General features: G+C 37.0%; 1 pseudogene; it reads right to left on the bottom strand.

The window, feature by feature from the left end:
- Positions 1 to 6361: 6361 nt before the first annotated feature.
- Positions 6362 to 7234, bottom strand: LOC100438183 (small ribosomal subunit protein uS2-like; annotated as a pseudogene).
- Between the last annotated feature and the right edge of the window lie 3580 nt (positions 7235 to 10814).

Consider the following 10814-nt stretch of genomic DNA (forward strand, 5'->3'; position numbering starts at 1 on the left):
CCCCATCCTAACTTTCTGTTTCTTCATTTGTGAAGAAGGAAGACTTTTGTTTTCACAGGAGCATTTTTTTTTTTTTTCTTGAGACAGAGTCTCACTCTGTCACCCAGGCTAGAGTGCAACGGTGCGATCTCGGCTCACTGCAACCTCCATCTCGGCTCACTGCAACCTCCGCCTCTCTGGTTCAAGCGATTCTCTTGCCTCAGCTTCCTGAGTAGCTGGGATTACAGGCAGCCACCACCATGCCTGGCTAATTTTTGTATTTTTAATAGAGACAGGGTTTTGCCATGTTGGCCAGGCTGGTGATCTGCCTGACCTCAGGTGATCTGCTGACCTCAGGTGATCTGCCAGCCTTGGCCTCCCAAAATGCTGGGATTACAGGCATGAGCCACCATGCCCGGCCCACAGGAGCACTTTTGTTGAAAAATAAAAACAATTTAAGGAGTAATACGTAACCTTAAAATTTTATTTCAAAAAATATCTTATTTAAAAGCTTGAAAATCAACAGCATGATAAGGAGCAATGCAAGCTATCGGGGTCTAGTGTGTGTATTTTGTGTTCAGTATATAAATTTTCAGCTACTGATACTATTTCAATAATGATTATAGTCATTTCAGTTTCTCTTTAACTTTCTCGGTTTTGTTAAGCAGTATTCAAGAAATTGCTCACTTGTCTAAGATTTTGATTTATTGATATATTTTATGACCTTCATACATTTCATACATTTAATTTTTATGTATACTCACATTTCCCTTTAGTTATGTCTTTTGTGTTTTTCTTGATTAATACTCAGTGATATTTCTGTTTTATTCAACTTTATAAATAGACTTTTGGAATTTTGTTCTTCTCTATTAAAACTTTCAAAAAATTATCTTTCTTGTGTCTTCTCTCTACAACTTCAAAAAATTTACTCTGACATTTATATTCCTTTCAAAGTTCTAGAAGATTTTCATCTTTTTATCCCCATTGAAAAAAATCAAATATTTTAAACCGTTCTCTCTATAACAGGCATTGTATTTAATAAATGATGTTATAGAAGAATAGACAGTTGTGGTGATAAATTAGGAAAATGAATTCTTTTTTTTTTTTTTTTTAGAAGTTTAAGATGTACTCTTAAGAGTGAGATGCTGAAATAGAGTGGCAGTAGAGGTCACTCAATGGAGAAAAATTTTAAAAATGGTAGATTGATGGATATCTAAATAGACATGCATATTTTCAGTCTAATGGCAGGAGTTGGGATAACAATGAAGGAGACTTTAGTTCAATTGAACTCATGAATGAATAGGAGCAAATGACCCATCAAGATATATTAATGATAAAGAAGAGGAAGAGAGTACACATTTGAGTAAAGGAGGGTGATTTATATGAGGGAGAAAAAAATGATCAAGCTTTGAAAAACATGGTTAGAAGAATGGGTCATGGCTCTGCCTCCAGACTTCATGGACAATAATGTGAGGTGAGAGAAGGACCAGTGTCCAATCATGGAGAGAAATACAAGTTTCAGTCTGTGGAAACAAATAGAAGTTTCTACAAATAGACTATAAATACAGTGAACTTTTTTGGAAATGCAACGAAGTTGGATTGTACAATATGGTAGAAGGAATAGAAAGCTGTATATTAATAAAGTCATGAAAGCAATGGGTAAGTAGAATACGCTATCTTCAGGAACTGTGGCTATGAGAGATATAGATGGAATCAGCCTATGGATATTAAATGCCACCCCAGAAGGCTGAATGAAATCAGTGGAATGTCTGTGGCTGTGACTGAGGGGGTAGCTTGAATTGGCATGTGGCATTGCCTCAGTAGAAGCTTTATAGTCCAAGTGGAAGAATGATGAGTGGCTTATTCTTCTTCCTGTATTCAGGGCTCACCAGGGTGTTGTTGCTTCTCCTGCTGCTTAAGCCTAGCCTTGCTGAGTCCTATCTACTGTTGAGACAAAGTCTCAGTGGTGCTACAAAGGTACAGTGCTCTTGAGTGTTCTGTTTCCACTGAAGAGTATAAAGGTAGTATCTGCCAAGTGGGACTTTACGTTCATGAATGTTTCCTCAAGACAGAGTAAAAGTTATATTAAATTATCAGATTAAAATAGAGAGGTCCAGAATGAATTAGTAGTAAGTAACTTAATCTGATAATCTCAGAATGCGAGTATTTTAAGTCATCAGGAAGTAAGATCACCACATTAGTCTTAGGTTGTTTTGGTTGACATTCTTTCTCTTTGCTTTGGAAGGCAGGGATGAGGTCTTTTTAACCTCCTTTTTCTCTCCCCATTTCTTTGTTCTCTCCCCACTCTGGCAAGGGGGGAGGAATAGTAGCAGTCTAATGTGATGTATCAGACAAGAACACCTTCTTCCCTGGTGATCCTTATAGCTTGGTATTCTCTTCAGCAGGCTTCGTGGCTATTACACTGTACTTTTTCAACATTAATATTCCCATTCTATTCCTTAAATTACCCACTAAGAATAATATCAAAGTTATTTCCAGTACATTTTCATTTAAGGATAATGATCATTAATGACTACAAAGCTGAGATTTCCTCAGCTCAGAAAGCCTGAATATAGCTAAAGAAGATGAGCAGGGCTGGCTATTAGTGATAAATATAGAAGATTAACTTCTTACTGGGGTAGAAAAAGATATTTACATTGCTAAGTTGTAACGAAAATTAAAACCTATAGTTCCTAAATAGTTCTAAGCCAACCGTTACTTATAAACAGGCTATTCCTATATCACTTATACAAAATCTTTATTAGTCTTGCCTCTAATTGCAATTTACATGTTGGAAACAGCCCTAAATTTCCTGACATATTCATGTCAGTGTTTTCTTTTGCATATCACATACCATGGCCCCTACATGATGATTAGCATGTCCTCTCTAATTCTGTGAGAATTACAAAGTATATCATAATTTCATTTTGGTCACTCCACTTTAAATTGTTTATTCTTGGTCTAAAAAAATCCTATGTTTAGTATAATTGTTCTGCATATTTCCCTATACCATTTCTGTTAAATTAGGAAACTTCCTTCATTTCTCATTTCAATTTTTATTATGTTGGTCATCCTTAGTTTAAGCAAAAGAAAATGACAAGAATTGATCATCTTCTCCCACCTTTTAGCTTTTCAACTTATTTTCTCTGGACATGCTTCCCTCAGCCTCCCCCACCTAGAACTATTGATGCTCTAGGACTGCTTTCTTGACTGACAATGTTACTGATGAACCCTTTAGCCTTCTTGGCTCACACTTACTCCTACACTAGAACCTCATGAATGAACATGTAGGAGTCCATTTGCTCCCAGGTCAGTTTTCTACTTCTCTCACAGTGGTAACTTTGTAATCAGAATCGGCGGTGTCTTAGAATTCTAGTTTCACTCCAAGATCGGTCTTGAGTCTGTTCTCTGGCTGAAGCTTTGTTCTACCCCACAATGCTGTAATGTTGAGATCTGCCTTCCATGGCTACGTGAACTCTGGATACTGAGCTTGCTCATAGAAAACATGTTGTTACCATTGTCTAATATTAGATGAATCTTAAAGTGTATGGCCTCCATTTCTACTGTACCTTAATATACTTCTGCAACTAGTCTTTACAAATATGTTTTTTCATGTTTTCCATGATCTAGACAACAAGTTTTATACAGCCTTAATCCAAGTGAACAATTATGCCACCAATCTGAACTTCCAGTAAGATACCGACGATGGCTGTACCATGTATCTTCCATCAGCCTCACGATCACTCTGCTTGCATCCTACCTAGCACTGCATAATTCTCAAAAAGCTAACCTAATTCTAGGTTCAAAGCAATTCTGTCATGCCTAAATAGAATTAAAAGTGTGTCCGGATACTCTATCTTATTTCACTGACTCAAAACTATTGTAGGTATGGTACTGGGTATAGAAAAACAAAATGCATGTATAACACTATGTAGCATGTATATATATGTGTGTGTGTGTACATGTGTGTATATAATATATATGATAAACTTATGATATATGATATATAATATACAATATATAATGATATAATATATACACACACACACGTATATATAGCTTTTAAATATACAAACACAAAAACTAGGTATAGTTTAATTAATAGTGCCAGTCTTATCTATTATGCCTTCATGGACTATGTTATTTCTATTTAGTAGCAAAGACTCAGGACACTAAGGACGGCATCTAGGCTACCCTGTGTCAAGTAGCACTCAAATATGATATGATGATAATAATTGATAACATAGGTATCCAACACATACAATGGGCAATTACATTTACATGAAGAAAAACTGATAATTTATTAGTTTAGAATAAAAAGGTGGATATGATTGTTTGAGCAAAACTCATTTGCCTGATATCACTTCCCAAAGAAATTATTAACTTTCTCTATGCTATTTCTCAGAGTTATCCATAACTATGTTGAAAAATTCAGCTAGGTACAGAGCCCAAACCTCTTATCTTTTTAAAGCCTTTTAGTGCTCATATGCCACAAAAAGCAGAGGTCTTTTTATTACATAGTATCCTCAGTTTCATGGAGAAAAACAAATACTAAAGAGTCATGACAGCATTAATAAAATATTTGTTTTGAGATATCAATATTTTGATTGTAAGTATGCTTAGTTTGCTAAGAACAACCATATGCAGTGTCAGTCATGAGCCTTAGAGTTCATTAAACCACAAATGTCCTAAATAATGTGTATCTGCTAGTAGTGTTGTCCAGAGGTTTGTCATTTATTATTAAGACACAAGATATTATTTTCAGTAGCATTTGGTTTGTTCTTTTCATGAAAGCATGAGAGTTGTTTTACTTACATTTAAAAAAAAAGCATACAAGGGCAATATTCAATTATTTTATGTATCAACTAATGAATGGCAGCTATGAAATCCAGTTAATAAAAATGTTTTCTTTTCGTTTTTCTGCCCACTTTATGTGTTTAGTAATGTTTTCAATTATATGTATTGAATAATGATGAATTGATGTGTAATATACTCTAAAATTAACACTGAGCATGATTTTTTCAATTGATTCCCAAGTATTCGAATCTGCTCTTACCTATGTTCCACGTATTTCTACTTTATGAAATTGAGCATAAATAATCCACCCATGTCACCATTGTCTTCTTTGTCTACCTTTTTACTTGAACCTTCTTTCCAATCTTTTTGCTTATTCTTTTTAAAAAATTTTCACAAACCTTTATGTCTTATATTTATGTATTCATGTACATTTTAAGAAAAATATGTAAATCAATATAGAAAATCATTTGCATTTCTATAAACTAACAACAGATTGTCCAAAGAAGAAATTAAGAAAGCAATCTTATTTACAATAGCATCAAAAAAGAATAAAATACTTAGGAATAAACTTAATCAAGAAGGTGAAAGACTTGTACACCAAGAACTATAAAACACTGAAACAAATTAAAGGAGACGTAAATAAATGGAGAGATATCCTGTGTTCATGGATTGGAAAAATGAATATTGTTAAACTATAATACTCAAAGCAATCTACAGACTCAATGTGATCTTTATTAAGATTCCAGTGGCTTTTTTTAACAGAAAATAATCTTAACATTCATATGGAAAGATAAAAGACCCCAAATAGCCAAAGCAATTTTAAGCAAGAAGGACAAAACTAGAGGCATCAGGCTTACTGCTTTCCAAACATATTACAAAGCTCCAGTAATCAAAACATTATGATATGAGCATAAAAACAGACATATAGGCAAATGGAACAGAAAAGAGAGCCCAGAAAAACTCATGCATAAATAGTTAACTGATCTTCAACAAGGGAGCCAAAAATATAAACTGGGAAAAGGATAACCTTTTCAACAAGTGGCATTGGAAAAATTGGGTATCCACATGCAAAAATAAAATGAAATTGGACCCTTATGCCACATGCAAAGAATAACTCAACATGGATTGAAGATTTATGCATAAGACCTGAAACTGTAAAACTCCTAGAATTAAAACTTAGAAAAAAAGCTTCTTGACCCTGGCCTTGGCAATGATTTTTCAGATTCATTTCACCAAAAGAAAAGGCAACAAAAGTGGGATTTCAAACAAATATCTTCCGTACAGCAAAGAAAGCATTCAACACAATAAAAACACAACCTATGAAATGGCAGAAAATATTTGCAAACCGTGTCTGATAAGAGGTTAATATTTGCATGTATAAGGAATCCCTATGACTCAATAACAAATAACCCAATTAAAAAATGGGTGAAGGAACTAAACAAATATTTCTCCAAGGAAGACATACAAATGACCAATAGGTATTTGTAAAGGTGCTCAACATTTCTTTTTTTTTGAAACTGTTGTTTATTTTCCATCAACCTTATTTATTTCCATGTTGCTTAAGAGCCCGTGCTAGAACAACAGCTTAAGACCATTCAGTGGTTGCTCCTACCCATTCAGTGGCCTGAGCAGTGGGAGCTGCAGAGCAGTCTTCCGTGGCAGGCTGAGGACTCCAATCTTAAGTAGTCACAGAGGTCACCTGCACGCCTTCAGACCAGTCTGCAATCTCAGACTGAGTAGCAGTGAACTCAGGAGCTGGAGCAGTACATTCACCCTGAAATTCCTCCTCAGTCACAGCCTTTTCAGCAACAGCCTGCTCTTCTTTTTCAATCTCTTCAGGATCTCTGTAGAAGTAGAGATCAGGCATGACCTCCACGGGTGTTCACGGGAAATGGTACCACACATGTGCAGAACTTCCCAAGCCAGCATCCACCACATTAAACCCACTGAGTGAGCTCCCTTGTTGTTGCATGGGATGTCAATGTCCACATAGCGCAGAGGAGAATCTGTGCTACACAGAGCAATGGTAGGTAGGTTAACATAAGATGCCTTTGTGAGAGGCTGGCGGTCAGCCCTGGGGTCAGTAACCAGAAGAAGCCGTAGCTCCTAGAAGGCTGCCTGGATCTGGTTAGTGAAGTTTCCAGGAATGAAGCGGCCAGCAATTGGAGTTTGCTCCAGTGGCAGCAGCAAACTTCAGCATGGCCCTCTGGCCAGTATTCCTGGAGGATATGACACTGACATCTACAGGGTTTTCAATGGCAACAATGGCACGAGCTGCCAGCGGAAGCTTCTCCCAGGTCCTCTTCAGATTTATGCGGTAGATGCCATCACTTTTCCTATTATAGATGTACTGTTCCATCTGGAAGTCAAGATTGGTGCCACCTAAGTGGGTTCCTGCTGCAAGCAACGTAAGGACATCATCCTCCTTCATTTGCAGGACATCAAGGGCTCCAGACATTGTGAAAATTTCCCTTTAAGTTACAATGGGAATCCAGAACAACACTGTATGGACCCTTCTGTAGGTAGCATGGAAAGGCAGTACTCGACACTTCTAATCATCAGGGAAATGCAAATTAAAATTATAGAGCTATATCACATTACATTTGTTAGGATGGCTATTATCAAAACAAAATAAAGCTACAAAAGAAAACAAGTATTTGTGGAAATATGAGAAAAGGGGAACTCTTGTATATTGTTGGTGGGAACATATGTTGATGCAGCCACTAGGGAAAGCAGTAGGAGAATCTTAAAAAAAATAAAAACAGAACTACTATATGATTCAGCAATCCCACTCTTTGGTATATATCCAGAGGATTTAAAATCAGAATTTTGAAGGATATCTGCACTCCCATACTCACTGCAGCCTTATTCACAATAGTCAGGACACGGAAACAACCTTAATGTCCATCTGTGGATGAACAGACAAAGGAAATGTGGCATATACATACAATGGAATATGATTCAACCTTAAGAAAAGAGAAAATCATGTCATTTGTGATGACATCAGTGATCTTGAAGTATTTTATGCTGGGTGAAATAAGCCAGCACAGAAGGAAAGATACTATATGATACTACTTATGATCCTGAAATGGTGAGACTCATGGAAGTAGAGAGTATAATGCTAGGGACTTGGAGAAGGGAGAAAGAGGAAGGTATTAGGCAAAGGATATAAAGTGTTACACAAGATGAATAATTCCTAGAGATTCACTGTACAGCATAGCGACTATAGTTAACAATACTGTATTGTGTACTTAGAAATTTGCTAAGGAGGTAGACTTAGATTGAATGTTCTTATTGCATACACAATGGTAATAAGTAAGAGGGCAGAAGGAAGCTCTTAGAGGTGATGGAGAGGTATATGGCATAGATTGTGTTGACAGTTTCATGGGTATGTACTTATCTCAAAACTCACCAAGTTACACGTATTAAATATTTGCAGCATTTTGTATATGAATTATACTTCAATAAAGTGGTCAAAAAAAGAAAGAAAAATACACAAATGAGTCACACAGAGCTTTTAATTCAGTAAGAGTAAAAAAACACATATATTTTTGTTTTATTTTATTTTTTGAGACAGAGTCTTCTTGCTCTGTCACCCAGGCTGGAGTGCAATGGAGAGACCTTGGCTCACTGCAACCTCCACCTCCCGGGTTCAAGCGATTCTCCTGCGTCAGCCTCCTAAGTAGCTGGGATTACAAGCACTCGCCACCGAGCCTGGCTAATGTTTGCATTTTTGGTAGAGATGGGATTTCACTGTGTTGGCCAGGCTAGTCTGGAACTCCTGACCTCAGGTGATCTGCCCACCTCAGCCTCCCAAATGCTGGGATTACAGACATGAGCCATTGTGCCTGGTCAAAAAGACACTTACATTTTAAAGTTCAATTACAAATCAATTGAGAAATATAAAAATATTATGTTCTTTTTCTATAACTGACAACACATCTGAAATGATAAGAGAGTAGGTATGAATCTATTTATTATATGTGTACATCTTTTCTTAAAAGTATAGGCTGACAGAAGATTTCACATAGTCGAAAGACTAGAAAGTACCCTGAGGGTACACAATAATCTAAATCAAAGAAAGCTGACAAAGACAAGATAAACAAGATAATAACAGTGTCAAAACATTCCTGTTGCCACATCTAATGAAACAAACAAGCAAAGAAATAAAAAGAAAAGCAGCAGAAGCAAACAAACAAGCAAACAAAAAATGCTAACATTAATCAAACTAGGAAAGGGTAAAAACTTATATTAGGTAGTTGGAAAATCGTTGACCACAGCAAGAAAACCAATGATTAAATATATGAATGTTACTCTACTCCTCCAAAAGCACATTGGTGTGTAAGAAATTGGTGAGTGGAGTAGAAATTACCGGCCGTATGGCTGGGCATGGTGGCTCACGCCTGTAATCCCAGCACTTTGGGAGGCCCAGGTGGGCGGATCACCTGAGGTCAGGAGTTCAAGACCAGCCTGGCCAACATAGTGAAACCTTGTCTCTACTAAAAATACAAAAATCAGCTGGGCATGGTGGCAGGTGCCTGTAATGCCAGCTACTTGGGAGGCTGAGACAGGAAAATCGCTTGAACCCGGGAGGCGGAGGTTACAGTGAGCTGAGATTGCGCCACTGGACTCCAGCCTGGACAACAAAGAGCAAAACTTCATCTCAAAAAAAAAAAAAAAAAAAATACTGGCTCTCCCCATTATACATTCTTTCTTTCTTTTTCTTAGTATTAGAGATTCCAATTTTGGCTTGGAACACAAACACATAGGATAAAAGATTACATTTTCAAGTCTTTTTGCAAGTAGGTGTTGGAAGTGATTTAGTTTTGACCAATGTGCTATGGAATGAATTGTTGTGTGTGATTGTAGGTAGATGTCCTTGAAGGAAGGGTGCATAATCTTCCTTCCCCTGTCCTCATTTCTGCTTGCTAGTGGATGCAGTGGCTGAAGCTGGAGTGCTCTTGAATCACAACGTGGAATGTGGATACCAAAAGGAGGATTCAAGTTAAAAAAAAGATTGGATCCCTCGTGATCCTTGAGCTGCCATATAATCCCATACTACACAAAGGATATGGCAAAAATTTAAGCTTCTATCATGTTTTAGCTTCCATTATTTGGATTCTTTCACAGCTGAAAATAATCCCATTCTTGATGTAAAAGGATATCAATCAGTGAAACATTCCTATCTTCCTATTTTAATCCTTTCATTTAATTGGGTGTACCAATTTAGTAAAGCTCCTAAGTGGAAGGTTGTACTTTCCTTTCCTCCCTATCCAGGGCCAGAGAGAGACAATGGGTTACGTAAATGCTTCAGCTCTACAGACTCCCATTTATCCTCCAGTGGGTTTTGCCAAAACTGTGGACTAGGTGGATTCAGAGTCACCTTGAACTGCTTTCTCCAGCATGTCTGCTGGTGACAACATATTCATCTTGAACACCACAATTTCACATCTCTCAATTAGCTTAGAAATAAGCGGGAGAGAATAATTCATTGGTGGTCTCAATCCCCCAATAAAAGTTAAGTAAAAACAACAACAACAACCACAACAAAACTCTTTCAGCTCAAAATTTAGAAGAAAGGGAGTGTGATGTGCAGAGAGAAAGCAGCTCAGAGACAACAAGGCATGTAACTGTTGCCTAGGAGCCTTCTGCACCCCCATGTGTCGGTAGAAAACTTAGGACCTGCTACTGGAAGGAAAGCATAGGAGATCTCAGAGAATATATCATCATCATATCATTATGATACTTACTGTCAGAGGAAAGTAATAAGACAAGAGATGCTGGCAGTTATGAGTGTAGCAGAGAAAAACAGACAGTCTGAAAAATGGTAGCCTCTTTGAGCCTAAGCCTTCTCGTGGATAATGAAGATTATATTAACCTCACTTCTGTTATTTGGTGGATGTCGGGTCAGATGAAAAAGACTGAAAAATGTACAGCTCTCTAAAGTGCTAAACCTATTACAGTTTTTTCACTTTGCTCTTTCATCCTCTATTCTCTTGGTTTGGGATATTTCTATTTTTGGAAAAGTTCTCACCCAT

The sequence above is a fragment of the Pongo abelii genome, chromosome 14 (genome assembly GCF_028885655.2).
Source record: "Pongo abelii isolate AG06213 chromosome 14, NHGRI_mPonAbe1-v2.0_pri, whole genome shotgun sequence".
In the NCBI taxonomy this organism is placed as follows: Eukaryota; Metazoa; Chordata; class Mammalia; order Primates; family Hominidae; genus Pongo; species Pongo abelii.